This window comes from Nicotiana sylvestris, chromosome 5 (genome assembly GCF_000393655.2).
Source record: "Nicotiana sylvestris chromosome 5, ASM39365v2, whole genome shotgun sequence".
Lineage (NCBI taxonomy): Eukaryota > Viridiplantae > Streptophyta > Magnoliopsida > Solanales > Solanaceae > Nicotiana > Nicotiana sylvestris.
The window spans coordinates 135,050,987-135,067,195 of record NC_091061.1 but is presented as its reverse complement, the minus strand read 5'-3'; positions in this window follow the sequence as shown (position 1 = coordinate 135,067,195).

Below are 16,209 nucleotides of genomic sequence, written 5' to 3'. Positions count from 1 at the left end.
ACAGTCATTCAACTAGGGCTACCCCATCAATTGAAAGCTAATATTGTCCTCGATGCTAACTAACCAAAATAAGCACAAGAAAAGAAAGAGAGGAAAAAAATAACTCCCTATTAGCCTTCCGTCTGTATAGGATCCTGAGTCTGGGTCCCTGTGTCCTCGATCTGCTCGGGAACCTATGACTAGCTCTCTGTAATCTGTGTCTTTACTGGGACCTGAGCCTGGACTGAGTCCTGGGCCTGTACTGGAATCTGGGGCTGGCTAGAGGAACCTCCCTGCGGGTCCTCCAATTCTATAATAGCATCGTCAGTACGGGGAATCACCCTCTTCCTCTTGGGTGGCCTCTCTATCTCCTGCTCTGGCTGGGGCTAGGCTGGTGGAGCCGGGTCATGCAATAGAAGATCCAGAGGCAAGTGATCGACCTTAAACCTCTCTACCTCGACCCTTAACTCCTTCACCGACTCCTTTGAAGCACGAGTCTTCCTCATTTTCTTTGCCTCCCTAGCAAGCTCCTTCAACGCCTTTCCATGAGAATCAACAACATCCATGATCAATTTCTAGTTCTCTAGGAGCTTCTTCTAGTTATCCAAAAGCTCCTTGAGAGTGTCCTCCACTGACTGTGGGACCTGTGGTGGAGAAAGTGCAGACTACGCTGCCACTGAAGTAGATAGTACAGATATCTTAGAAGTGGCTATCTGCATCCAGTTGTTGATACTGGCAAGGGTCTGGCTCAGGCAGTGGGCAGTCAAAGGATATACTGCAGATGATGGGATCTCCAGAACTGTAGAAGTGGAGGGTCTTGGGGCCATGTATGGAGTGGCAGAGGGAGGCTGAGTAGGAGGTACTACTGCTACTGGCTCTTCAGACTGGCCAGTTGAAGTAGTAGCTTGCCCTTAGGGTCCTTGGTGTTATCGGGACACTTGGTGCTGTACCAGGAGAACGATGCCTTTGCTTTAACTTTAACATCAAATCTCCTCTTCTCCACCTCTAGATCCTCAAAATACATAGTCAGGAAATTGGGGAAGGGGTAGGATTTGTCACCTTCATTCACGACCTGTGTAATCACCCTCGACATAACATTCCCAGTGTTGATCGGGTACCCCGCCATGATCGATGCCACCAATATAGCCCGGGAGAGAGGAAGGGAGTTGTCGTGAGTGGTGGGGTCTAGCCGGATACACACAAATGTCTCCCACCCTTTTTCTTCAAAGTTTAATGTTCTCCTCAGAATTTTTACCCCCGCTGTCAGCCATGCTGGGGTGGTACCTGGGATTGCCAAGTACTCATCTAGCCACGGACGTGCATCCTCCCCCAAAGCTACCTTGTCTAAGTACAAGGTCCCGTCCTCCTCCAGGAAGCCCAAATAGTCAATTATAATTTTGCCATCAAATTTCACTTTCAAGTTCCGCACTTTAGTCACTATGGTACCCTTTTTTATGTGGGCAACATTGGTATAGAATTCATTGACTAAGTGCTCATTGGCATCCTCCACGTGGCCTATGAAATAGTCCATCCTGCTCTCTCTCTGAACAGCCTCAACACATTGGGGTTGTGAGGCATAAGGTCCCGTGTGATGAATTTTTGCTCAGGTATTAACTTCCTCTCGGACCACCATTCTCTGAGCTTGTGGTAGGCTACTTCACTCATGAACTTGTCCTGCCATGCCTCCAAGTTCCTGGTTCTCTCTACCCCTCCTACTTGGTGCTCACCCCCTCCTACTTCTTCTTCTCCTTCTTCTTCTACGGGTCCCTACCTAGATAGTGAAGCTGTAAGTGAGGTGGAATATTCATTGTCACTACCTGCAGCTGAGCCACCAGACGACTCAGAAGATATGCGCACTGATGCATGGGTAGTGGGAGAGCCCGAAGGTGTATTCCTCAATCTGTTCCTCTCCAGCCAGTCAGAACATACTCTAGCACAGAGTCTGAGTCAGATGCCTCCCGGGAAGGCTCATATTCACTCTCGGATTGGTCAATAGCTCTATCGGCAACCTTTATGAGCCTTTTGGTGTTTTTGATGTTTTGCCGGGCTTGCGTGGTCAATCTAATCATGCCTTGTCCCCTACCCTGGGAGGAATCTTCTTTCCCTTTCTGTTTATCTCTTTTGCCTCGTGATTTCACCATGATCTGCAAAGAACATTCAGTTGAGCTTTGTTAGTATCAGCAGAATCAGTGAAGTATTGCAGATTAATATTGCAGACAGTCAAGATTGAAGACTGCGGACTGCACAAAATGAAGTGCTTCCACAAAGAAGCTACCACGGACCGCACAAAATGCACCGCGCTCCGCACTGAGGTGGGGATCAGATTACCCACTCTCTGAATCTAGTCACCACGGACCGCACGAAATGCATTGCGGTCCATATTGAGGCACCGCGGACTACACAAAATCTATTGCGGTCGCGGTCCTCACTTATCAGCTTTCAAAACCTTCACCACCGCGGTCTGCACAAAATAGCATTGCGGACCGCATAGAAGCACCGCGGACCGCACAAAATCCACCGTGGTCCGCGGTGAGCACTCAACAGCAATACCAACCTAGGGTTCAAATTTTTCACGTTTAATCCAATTTTGCACCTATTATTGATCCCCTAGGTGCTGACTCGGTGTTTTTAACTAACTAGTCCTAACTTAAACATGATTAAACAAACCTACTTTTACATAATTGAAAGAAAACGGGAAGAAAAAGAGGAAAAACTAAGAAAAATAAAAGTTAAAAGAAAATAACAAAATTAAACAACTAAGAAAGAATTAAAGTTACTAGAAGTGAGACATAATAATGATTAATGAGACTTATCAGTTGAATTTTTGCAGTATGAGGGATGAACAATGATTTTTTATCTTTTGAATGCAAAGGGTCAAGAAGTTTAAATTGAGGGCCTCAGGTCCTATTTATAGAAAAAGGAACTGGGGCCAATCTCACCTACCCACCGCGAACTGCACAAATTGGCACCGCGGTCCGCGGTACTCAGAAACATGAAGCACTGGGAGGATGTCCACTGCGGACCGTAAGAAATGCAATGCGGCCGTAGTGGTCCACCGTGGACCGCACAAAATGCATTGCGACCGCGGTGGAAAACTTTAGATACTCATCATTTTTGACCAATTGACTCTGCGGTCCGCATTGAATTTTTGCCCCCGAAAAGAGGCCACTGCGGTCCGCACAAAATGCAATGCGGACGCAGTGCAAACTTCAGAGAGTGTGCATTTTTCCAATTTAGTCCTGCACTGCACCAAAACAATCCTACAACAACTCACAACCAGTTAGTCAAAAAGCGAATCTTATACTACAAAGAAGATCAAAGAAAAACAAAAAGAAAGACACATGGGTTGCCTTCCAAGAAGTGCCCGATTTAACGTCGCGGTACGACGTAGGTTACCATCAAATCACTTTAGATGAAGCAGTGCCACCATGTGGCTGTCATCAATCTTGCCCAGGTAGTGCTTGACCCTGTGCCCATTAACTCTGAAAATCTCCCCATTTTTGTTCTTCAAGTCAAGTGCACCAAACGGAGTCACAAACACCACTTCAAAGGTCCACTCCATTTTGACTTAAGCTTTCTCAGAAACAGACGTAACCGGGATTTGAACAAGAGAACCAAATCACCCACTTTGAACTCCTTCCCACAAGCATATTTATCATGAAGGTACTTCATCTTGTCCTTGTACAAGGACGAACTGGAGTAGGCATGGAATCGGAATTCATCAAGTTCATTAAGCTGCTCCACACGAAGATTTCCTGCCACATCCCATTCAAGATTCAACTTCCTCAAAGCCCACATGGCCTTGTGCTCTAGCTCAACCGATAGATGTCAAGCTTTCCCAACGACCAACCGATACGGAGACATACCAATCAGAGTCTTGTAAGCAGTCATTTAAGCCCATAGAGCTTCATACAACTTCTTTGACCAATCAGTCCTATTTGCATTGACCGTCTTTGACAATATACTCTTGATTTCCCTATTTCAGACTTCAGCTTGGCCACTCGCCTGAGGATGATAAGGGGTAGAAACTTTGTAATTGACACCATACTTTACAAGCAAAGTGTTAAAAGCTCTATTACAAAAATGAGACCCCCCATCACTAATGATTGCATGAGGAGTGCCAAACCTTGTAAAAATGCTATTATTCAGAAACGTAACAACACTCTGGGCCTTATTGTTGGGTAAAGCCACTGCTTCAACTCACTTTGAAACATAGTCAACCGCCACAAGAATGTATGTGTTCCCACACGAGATAACAAACGGGCCCATAAAATCAATGCCCCATACATCAAAAATATCAACTTCAAGAATGGTAATGAGAGGCATCTCATCTTTCTTCGAAATTCCACCCGCTCTTTGACATTCGTCGCACCTCTTCACAAGTTCACTTGCATATTTGTACAAAGTTGGATAATAAAACCTACAACTAAGAACTTTTAAATCCGTCCTCGCCCCACCATGATGGCCACCATAGGGAGAGGAGTGACAAGACTCTAAGATACTCAATTGCTCCTCCTCAGGAACACACCTTCGGATCACACCCTCCGTGCAAATCTTGAACAAGTACAGCTCATCCCAATAGAAATCCAAACTATCCCATTTGAGCTTCTTCCTTTGGTTAGAAGAGAGCTCACATGGGATTATACCAGTCATAAGGAAATTAGCAACGTTCGCAAACCATGGCATACCATTCACCGACACCGAAAGGAGTTGTTCATCGGAAAATGAATCATTGATCTCTAGGCCATCACGAGGCTTCCCCTCCTCCTCCAAGCGGGACAAGTGGTCCGCCACTTGGTTTTCACTACCCTTCCGGTCCGCAATCTCTAAATCAAACTCTTGAAGTAACAAAACCCATCGCATCAGTCTAGGTTTGGAATACTTCTTTATCATCAAGTATCGGAGTGCGACATGATCGGTATGAACTATGACCTTGGCACCCAAGAGATATGGCCGAAATTTCTCCATTGCGAAAACAATAGCCAAAAGCTCTTTCTCAGTCACCGTGTAGTTCACTTGAGCATCATTCATTGTCTTGCTCGCATAGTACACCAGATGAAACATTTTGTTCACTCTTTGATCCAAAACTTCCCCAACTGCAACATTGATTGCATCATACATGAGCTCAAAAGGCAAGCTCCAATTGGATGCGGTAATAATAGGGGTGGTGGTCAACTTGTGGTGGAGAGGTTCAAAGGCTTGCATACATCTCTCATCGAACACGAACTTGGCATCTTTCTCTAATAACTTGCATATGGGGTTCACTACCTTCGAAAAGTCTTTGATAAATCACCGGTAGAACCCCACATTCCCAAGAAAACTTCTCGCTCCCTTGATAAAGGTAGGGGGACGGAGCCTTGAAATCACATCAATATTTGCTTTGTCAACCTCTATACCATGCTTTGAAATTTTATGCCCAAGAACTATGCCCTCTTCCACCATGAAGTGGCATTTCTCCCAATTAAGAACAAGATTGGTTTCTTCACAACGGGCCAACACTCTATCAATATTTTCAAACATTCCTCAAACGAATCACCAACAACACTAAAGTCATCCATGAACACCTCCAAAATATCTTCCACCATATCGATGAAAATGGCCATCATACACCACTGGAATGTAGCCGGTGCATTACACAACCCAAAAGGCATCCTAGAGAAGGCAAAGGTGCCATATGGACAAGTGAATGTGGTCTTCTCCTGATCTTTCGAAGCAATCAAGATTTGGTTGTATCCAGAACACCTATCCAAGAAACAGTAGAAGGCACGCCCAGCAAGTCGATCTAACATCTGATCAAGAAAAGGCAATGGAGAGTGATTCTTGCGGGTCACTTTATTCAACTTGCGGTAGTCCATGCATACCCTCCACCCAGTGATAGTCTTGGTAGGAATCAACTCATTTTACGAATTTGCATCCATGGTCATGCCACCCTTCTTCGGCACACATTGCACCGGCGAAGTCCAAGAGCTATTAGAGTTGGGGTACACAACCCCGACATCCAACCACTTGATCACCTCCTTTTTCACAACTTCTTGCATTGCCTCGTTCAACCTCCTTTGATGTTCCAAGGAGGGCTCTGCATCATCTTCCAGAATAACCTTGTGCATATAGAATGTGGGGCTTATCCCCTGAATATCAACTAAGGTCCATCCAATTCCCTTCTTCCTCTTTTGAAGCACCACCAATGTAGCATCAACCTGCATGTTAGTAAGACGAGAAGAAAGAATAACTGGCAAAGTTGAACTAGGGCCTAAGAACTCATACCTGAGGTGTCGAGGCAACAACTTTAACTACAACACCAGAGGTTCCTCAATTGAAGGTTTTGTTGGTGACATCTTCCTATTCTCAAGATCCAAAGAGAGTTTCCTAGGATCATAAGAGTAAGAGCCCATTCCATGTAAAACATTCACGCACTCCACTCGGCCTTCATTTTCATTTACATCAAGATTTAACAATACGGCGCACTGGTATCATCAACTATCACTGCCGTGACAAGGTCCACAAAAGAGCACACTTCAAAACTGTTGGGCTGCTCCATTAACTTGCACACATGAAAGACCACTTTCTCATCACCTACCCAGAAGGTGAGTTCCCCTGCTTCCACATCAACTAAGGCCTTCCTAGTAGCAAGGAAAGACCTTCCCAGTATGATTGGAACTTCATAATCTACCTCACAATCCAAGATCACAAAATCAGCTGGCAAGATAAATTTGTCCACTATGACAAGAACATCATCAATAATACCCAATGATCTCTTCATCATTCTATCCGCCATTTGCGATCTCATGGAAGTCGGCCTCGATTGCCCAATACCCAAAGTCTTGAAAACCGAGTAGGGCATCAAGTTGATACTTGCCCCCAAATTACATAGAGCTTTAGCAAAGTCCGCACTCCCAATGGTGCAAGGAATGGTGAAAGCACCGGGATCTTCAAGCTTCAGGGCCATTGAGTGCACTATTGCACTAACTTGGTGGGTCATCTTGATAGTTTCGTAATCCATGGATCTTTTCTTTGTCACCAAGTCCTTCATGAATTTCGTATATCCCGACATTTGTTCAAGATCCTCCACCAAAGGCACATTAATGGATAAGCTCTTCGTCATGTCAATAAACTTCTTAAACTGATTCTCATTTTTTTTATTTGCGAGCCTTCGAGGATAAGGTGGAGGTGGCCTTGGCAAAGGAGCCTTGGATTTAGGCACAACCATTTCTGGCATGTCTATTACGTGTTCCCTAGACGGGTTCATGCATTTTGAGTCTCCACCTCGGTATCTTGAATATCAATCCTCACTTGTTCATTCACGTTCTCATCAACCACATTTTCAACCACCAAAGGAATTTCATCTTCTTGCAACTCAACTTCATCACTCAAAATTTGTTTTTGTTTGGAGGCATTCACATAACCGTCTCGTCCACTCCTTGTAGTTACCGCCATAACATAATTGTTCCCACCCTTCGGGTTAACTACTGTATCACTTGGTAGAGCCCCCTTAGGATGAGTTTTCAAGGATTGTGAGATTTGGCCTAATTGAACCTCCAAGTTTCTGATTGAAGTACTGTGGGAAGCCAACTGAGCATCAGAGTCTGCATTCTTTTTCATCATCTATAACATTATTTCAATTCTCCCCATTTTGTTGTTGGAAGAACTAGGACCTTGGGATAGAAATGGGGGTGGATTGTTCGGTTGTTGATACATTGGGGGCCTTTGAAAGCCTTGCCCTCGATTTCCTTGATTGCCATTGTTCCAACCTCTCTAATTGTTGTTACCACCCCAATAGTTGTTGTTGCCATTCTAATTACCCTGATTGTTCTGATTGCCCCAATTGGAGTTTTGGTTGTTGTTCTCCTAGTTACTATTCCCTTATTGTTGTTGATTGCCCCAATTGTCTTGGGGTCTCCATTGTTGTTGGTTGGAATAATTACCCCTTTGGCCTTGATAGTTGTTCACATATTGCACCTCTTCATTCTTCTCATCATAACCATCATCTTGGAATCCACCACAATCATTGTCAAATTGATCCGAACTCCCTTGGTTTTGTTGACCTCTTTGTCTTCTTTTGTTCACTAGCATGTTGACACCCTCCATAGCATTTACTTGGCGCAAATTTTGAACCTGTTGTAACTGTGCCTTTGCTAGCTAGTTCATTGTAGTTGTCAGCTCTACTATAGCCTGCCCGTGGTCATGAAGCTCTTTGTGCAAGTGAGTGACCATAGGGTCACCCTATGGCACATTGGCTCTACTTTACGAAGCGGAGGACGTGTCAGCTATCTCGTCAAAAATATCACAAGCCTCATCATAAGACAGCTTCATGAAATTGCTCCCAGCAAGTTGGTTCACTATGCACTGATTTGTTGTGTTAATGCCCCGATAGAAGGTCTGTTGGTTCATTGCCTCAGTCATATCATTGTTCGGGCATTCCTTTACCATGGTTCTATATCTCTTTCAAATCTCATGTAGTGGTTCGGTGGGCTCCTGCTTAAATGTTAAGATCTCATCTCTGAATGCTGTCATGTGCCTCGGTGAGAAAAACTTTGCAATGAATGTATCAGCTAACTCATCCCAAGCAATGATGGAATGGTTGGGAAGTCGTTCAAGCCAATCTAATGCATTCTCTTTAAGTAAGAAAGGGAATATTCTCAACCGAAGTGCATCCTCTGACACATTAGTTTGCTTGCTCCCCCAACAGGTATCCATGAAATCCTTGGGATGTTTGTAAGCATTCTGATTGGCAGCGCCCGTGAAATACCCACGCTGCTCCAGTAATGTCAGCCTCAGATTTGTAATTTGAAAATTGCCCGCCAGGATCCGGGGTGGGACAATTACACTAGCATATCCTTGGTTGGGAAGCACTCGAGGAGCCACTCTTGGAGGTGGCGGGGGAGGGTCTGGAATATTATCATTGGCATGGCGGCCTCCCCTTTGTCCTTGAGGAACAATAGGAACCTCATCATCAATATTTTCATCTACCTCCTCTCCCAGAGAAAGATCTTCAAGAGGTGGGTTGTTTGCTGCCATTTTTTACCTGATGTTGTGAGACACACAAATTAGTAACATAGAAGGAAAGAAGAACAATACACAAAACTATTTAGATAGATAGCCAAAACCATTAGCTCCCCGGCAACGACGCCAAAAAGTGATCGGTGCCAACCCTACACTACTACAAAGTAGCGAGATTGGTCGAAGAAACTTTTACCCGAGATGCTCGGGATCGATTTCCACAGGGAGCTTGAAATGGAAATTGGGTTTCTATCTAAATTAGAGATGCGTAATTGATCTTAGTTGCACTTCTAATCATAGTTGGTCTTTTGATTACTTCTAATATTATGCTAATAAGATGCTAAACTAAGCTAAGAGCAAGATACTTGAAAGGTTGTCGAAATAGTTAAGAAAGCACTAGGGAAGTGACTTTCTCCTAGGTGGATACTTGACGGGTTCTCGAGTCTAAGGCTAGGTTGTCATGTTGTGGATTACGATATAACCAATGCACTAAACTTCTAACTCTATACCTCTCGGTAGTTTGAGTCATTTTGCCCCAATTGACTTTTTCAAGACCAATTGGGTATGATAATTTGTGCAAGCAATTTAGGTTCAAGTCGGGTATTACTATCTCTAGGTTTAACCCTTTAATTGGGGCTATCAATCTCTTGAATACGCCCCAATTCCTTGTTGGACTAATTTTCCTAGACTCAAGTTCTCTTTCTCAAGAAGAACCCAAGTCAAATAGGCACAAATTAGTGTTTGCAACCACTAATTCAACATGGAAAACATAAATTAGTCCAAATATCAGTATAAATTTTCCTTGTTGTTTTATTTAGTGTATAGGTTATAGTGTAAGTGACCTGCCTTAGCCTCGTCACTACTTTGTCGAGGTTAGGCTCGGTACTTATAGAGTACATGGGGTTGGTTGTACTCATACTACACTCTGCACTTCTTGTGCAGATTTTGGAAGCGATCCCCGGGGTAGTCATTAGCGTGTTCAGGTTGGCTAGCTTTGCATAGACTTGAGATACAGCTGCTCTGCATCCGTCGTTCCAAGAGTCCCCTTTTCTTTCTGTTTGTTGTGTATTTTCCCTCAGACAACTTTATGTTTAATTCAGATCCTTATTTGTACTATTCTAGTAGCTCGTGCACTTGTGATACCGGGTCCAGGGTTGTAGATATTTTAGTTGTTATGGTTTCCACACTTTATTTTAGATTATTACAGTTATTTCAGTTCTTTCTTATCATTTAATTTGAACTATTGAAAATGGATAAATTATTCTAATGTTGTCTTGCCTAGCAAGTGAAATGTTAGGCGTCATCACGGTCCCGATGTTGAAAATTCCGGGTTATGACAACTTTACTCTAGCTGTTTATTTCATTTTATTTCAGACAGTTATGTTTTCATTCAGAATATTAATTGCAGTACTTTAGTCGCTCGTGAACTTGTGACACCAGTTCTGGGATTTGATATCGCCGTTAGTTTAGTTTATGCACTCTATTTTAGTTTATTTCAGCTTATTGGTTCTCATTTAATTGGAATTGTTAAAAATGGCTAATACCTATATCTAATGTTGGCTTGCCTAGCAAGTGAAATGTTAGGCGACATCACGGTACCGAGGGTGAGAATTTCGGATCGTGACAATAAGTTACTCATGAAGTGGTTTTGATGACATCTATAACTACCCAACCCACTAGTGATATTCTTCGTTTTGAGTCTAAGCCATTTCAACTTTTATAATACGCCACTAAGATTTAAGACTTGTCTCCCTATATACCCAACATCTCTCGTGCTATACCACCTGTAGCTTTATTACTTTTCCATGTCAAACATCTTCATATATCTTATTTTTTCCTCATACCAAATATTTTCATCTTTTTTTTCATACCAAACATCTTCATCTTGACTACACTTTTTTCACCATTTGGGCAAATATTTCTGTAAAAGGAACACGTTGGGTAGACTATCTGACTTTCTTACTTCAAATTGTATAATTATATTGAAAGTAAAAAGCAATATATATTTCATAAAGGATCACTTACCTTATATAAGCATTTTGTTTTAACGACAAATCACTCAAAATAACAATAGTGTTTTGACACGATTAAAATACATAGTTCACCAAGAAAAATTACGTATACTAGTAAAAGATAGAATTTTCCTTTTCCACAATTAATTAGTAGGTGAATACTCGGTAAGAATGGCGGCCGCGCGTTTACATAATTTTTTTCTTATATAAATATGTGTTCTCTGCTGCTACTTTCATAATTATCTAACCCATAATCATACAAAACACTAGCAAATATTATTGTCCTATTGGCCATGGCTTTTATGTTGGCAACAGTAATTTTTGCTCTTATTGTATTATTCATCTTCCATAAGTTACTAAATATCAAGAACAAGAAGAAACTTCCTCCTGGCCCAAAAGGGATTCCTATATTAGGACATCTCCATCTTTTAGGTGAAAATCCAACCCGAGATTTCTACAAATTATCCAAAAAACATGGTCCTATTATGTACCTGTCACGACCCTATCCCCGAACCCGGTCGTGATGGCGCCTCTCGTGAAGAGAAGGCCAGCCAATTAAACCCAATTCACTTGTTAAAGCAATTAAATAACATAAAAGCAGTCTAAAACATGATATAGCAATTCTAGGTAGCGAATAATGTCAATAAAGTGCGGAAGTACAACCCAACACAGCCCTAACCGGGATGTCACAAGTCACGAGCATCTATGAGCCATAATACAAGTCTGCTAAGGTCATAAACTATTACAAATGTTTGAAAAGGAACAAAAATTCTAGAAGAGTAGAGACACGGGCTGCGGATGTCTTCAGCTACCTCGTAATCTCCGAAAGGCTCGCCTAAAACTAGAGGAAATCAGCACTCCGGAGCGGAACCAGCAACGCCTGAATCTGCACATAGGGGTGCAGGGAGTAAAGTGAGTACTCCAACTCAGTGAGTAACAAAGGTAACTAATGACTAAAAGTAAGAAAACACATAAGGCACAAGGCATTCTATAATGAAGCAGTAAAAATCATTTAAAAACAGTAAGCCGGTGAAAAGTCGAGTAAAATCCTCTTTCAACAAGTAAACAAGTAATTGAAAGGTAATTAAGATAAAGCAAACAAATAGAAGTTCGCCCCTCAGGAACAATATCAGCAAAATCCGTCCCTCGGGCAACATCTCAGAATAGTACCAGCCCCTCGGGCTCAATCTCAGAACAATACCAGCCCCTCGGGCTCAATCTCACGTCACAATGGGTACCCGCACTCACTAGGGGTGTACAGACTCCTGGAGGGGCCCCTTACGGCCCAAGCGCAATAACAAGCCATCTCGAGGCATCAAATCTAGGCCCTCGTCCTCATATCAATCAAGCCACCTCATGGCGAATATATATCTCAAGCCCTCAGCCTCAAATCAGTATCAGTGTTTCCTCATAATATAGGCCCTTAGCCTTACTCAGTCAAAAATCATCACAAGCCTCTCGGGCAATAGTAAAACGGTGTTTCTCAGCCGAAACATAATTTAAAATATCATTTAAGTCTTAAAACTGAGTAAACATGGCTGAGTATGAAAACAGTGGGAAATAACATAACTGAGCTCAAGTAATAAGTCAAAACAGTGAGGAAACTCAATAAATAGCCCCGAAGGGTTCAAATAGTTGGCTCTGGGCCCAATTATGGCATTCAACCCAAATAATGATGATAGCAAATAGTTTTCAATCAAATACGCGGTAAAATCATCAATCGGGATGGACCAAGTCACAATCCCCAATAGTGCACGGCCCCATGCTCGTCATCAAGCGCGTGTCTCACCTCAACATAGCACTACGATGTGCAAATCTGGGTTTCAAACTCTCAGGACATCATTTACAATCATTATTCACCTCGAACCGGCTAAATCTCTAGCTTGCAACGCCCTTGCCCCTCGAATCGACCTCCACACACGTCGAATCTATCCAAAATTAGAACGAGGACGTCAAAATATGCTAAGGGAACAAAACCCAAGGGAAAACAATCAATAATGGGCACAAATCCCGAAATTAGAAAAATCCAAGCCCTGAGCCCACTTCTCAAAATTCAGAAATTTTTACATCATTAGATTCCTTATCTCCCCACGAGTTCATACATATCAAAAGTTCTCAAATCACACCCCAAATGGTCCTCCAAATCCCCAATCAAAAGTCCAATTTCTCAAGCCCTAGTTCTTCAATTTTAGGCTTAGCTTTCATGATTTTCTAGGTGGAATTCACATAATAATCGAGTTTTTAGTCCAAGAATCTTACCTCCCAACGTTTCCACTTAAATCCCTCTTCAATTTCCTTGAAAATTTTCAAAAAACAAGAAACTATGGGTGAAATAAGCCCCAAAATCGCGAACAAGACGACTTAAAAACATTCTGCCCAGGCCTATATTTCCTTCTTCGCGAACGCAGTGAAACCCACGCGTTCGCGAAGCACAAACTCGCGTTGACCAACTTTTCCTTTATGCGAACGCGTAATGACCATCGTGAATGCGATGCTTCGTCCAACTTAACCTTCGCAAACACGCTCACTCATCCGCGAAAGCGATGAACACTGGACCTCGAACCCATTTGACCCAATTTCCTCTATGCGATCGCGAAGACCTTCTCGCGAACGCGATGCACCACGTGCCAGCCTTTCGTGAACGCAAAGGCTTAATAAACGCGAGGCTCCACTCGCGAACGCGAAGGGTAAAATCCCTGCAACAGCTGAACAACATTTTCTGCAATCTTTTCCAACTTCAAATGATCCGATTGACCACCCGAAACTCACCCGAGGCCCCCGGGACCTCAACGAAGGCACCAACACATCTTAAAACCCCATTCAAACATATTCCAATCATCAAAACACCTCAAACAACATCAAATCACCCAAAACACATCGGATTCAAGCCTAAGTTTCTAAAATCTTCCGAAATACGCTTTTGATAAAAAACCGAACCAAACCATGTCTGAATGACCTGAAATTTAACACACACATCTTAAATGACACAACAAAGATACTGCAACTCTCGGAATTCCATTCGGACCCCTATATCAAAATCTCGCCTATCAACCGGAAATCGGCAAAATATCAACTTCGCCAATTCAAGCCTAATTCTACTCCGGACCTCCAAAATCCATTCTGATCACACTCCTAAGTCATAAATCACCTTCCAAAGCTAACCAAACCATCAGAACTCACATCCGAGCCCTCTAATACATAAGTCAACATCCGGTTGACTTTTCCAACTTAAACCTTCTTAAAAGAGACTAAGTGTCTCAAATCTTATCAAAACCACTCCAGACTCGATCCGAGCTAACCGATACCGCAAAATACGGAGCGACAACTCATGAGACGACTGGCCGGGTCGTCATATCCTCCCCAACTTAAACAAACGTTCGTCCTTGAACGAGTCAAGAAACATACCTGAAGCCTCAAATATGTGAGGATATCTGCTCCGCATTTCCCTCTCGGGCTCCTAGGTACCCTCTTCCACGGGCCGACCTCTCCACTGCACTTTCACCGAAGTTATATCATTTGACCTCAACTTTCGAACTTGACGACCCAAAATAGCTACTGGCTCCACATCATAGGTCAAATCATCATCCAACTTAACCGTGCTAAAATCCAGAACATGAGACATATCCCCAATATACTTTCGGAGCATAGAAACATGAAATACCGGATGCACACTCGACAAGCTGGGTGGCAAAGCAAGCTCATAAACCACCTCCCCAATCCTCCGAAGCACCTCAAAAGGTCCAATGAACCGTAGACTCAATTTCCCTTTCTTCCCAAATCTCATAACACCCTTCATGGGTGAAACCTTCAGTAGAACCTTCTCGCCCACCATGTAAGACAGATCTCGAACCTTCCTGTCAGCATAACTCTTTTGCCTCGATTGTGTTGTACGAAGCCTCTCCTGAATCACTTTGACCTTCTCCAAGGCATCCTACACGAAATATGTCCCCAATAGCCTAGCCTCACCGGGCTCGAACCAACCAACTGGAGATCTACACCGCCTCCCATACAAAGTCTCATATGGAGCCATCTGAATACTCGACTGGAAGCTGTTGTTATAAGCAAACTCTGCAAGCAGTAGAAACTGATCCCATGACACTCCGAAATCAATAACACAAGCACGCAACATGTCCTCTAATATCTGAATAGTGCGTTCGGACTGCCCATCCATCTGAGGGTGAAAAGCTATGCTCAACTCAACCTGAGTACCCAACTCTTAGTGCACAGACGTCCAAAACTGCGATGTAAACTGAGTTCCTCTATCTGAAATGTTGGAAACTGGGACATCATGCAAACGAACAATCTCCCGGATATAGATCTCTGCCAACCGCTCTGAAGAATAGGTAGTATACACAGCAATGCAGTGCACGGACTTGGTCAACCGATCCACAATCACCCAAATAGCATCGAACTTTCTCAAAGTCCGTGGAAGTCCAACAACAAAGTCCATAGTGATCCTCTCCCACTTCCACTCTGGAATATCTATCCGCTGAAGCAAGCCACTCGGTCTTTGATGCTCATATTTCACCTGCTGACAATTGAGACACCGAGCTACAAATCCCACAATACCTTTCTTCATTCTTCTCTACCAATAGTGTTGCCTCAAATCCTAATACATCTTTGCAGCACCCGGATGAATGGAGTACCACGAGCTATGGGCCTCTTCCAGGATCAACTCCCGAAGCCCATCCACATTGGGCACATAAATCCGGCCATGCATCCTCAACACCCCATCATCACTAGTGGTCACATCTCTGGCATCATCATGCTGAACTCTGTCCTCAAGGACAAGCAAATGCGGATCATCATACTGGTGCTCTCTGATGCGATTGTATAAGGAAGACCGAGAAACCATACAAGCCAATATCCGACTAGGCTCCGAAATATCTAATCTCACGACCAATTGGCCAAGGCCTGAACATCAACCGCAAGAGGTCTCTCCCCAATTCGAATATATGCCAAACTCCCCATACTCACTGCCTTTCGGCTCAAAGCATCGGCCACCACATTGGCCTTTCCCAGAAGGTACAATATAGTGATATCATAGTCCTTAAGCAACTCCACCATCTCCGCTACGTCAAATTAAGATCCTTTTGCTTGAACAAATGCTGAAGACTGCGATGATCAGTGAACACTTCACAAGATACGCCATACAAGTAATGCCTCCAAATCTTCAATGCGTGAACTATGGCAGCCAACTCCAAATCATGAACGGGGTAGT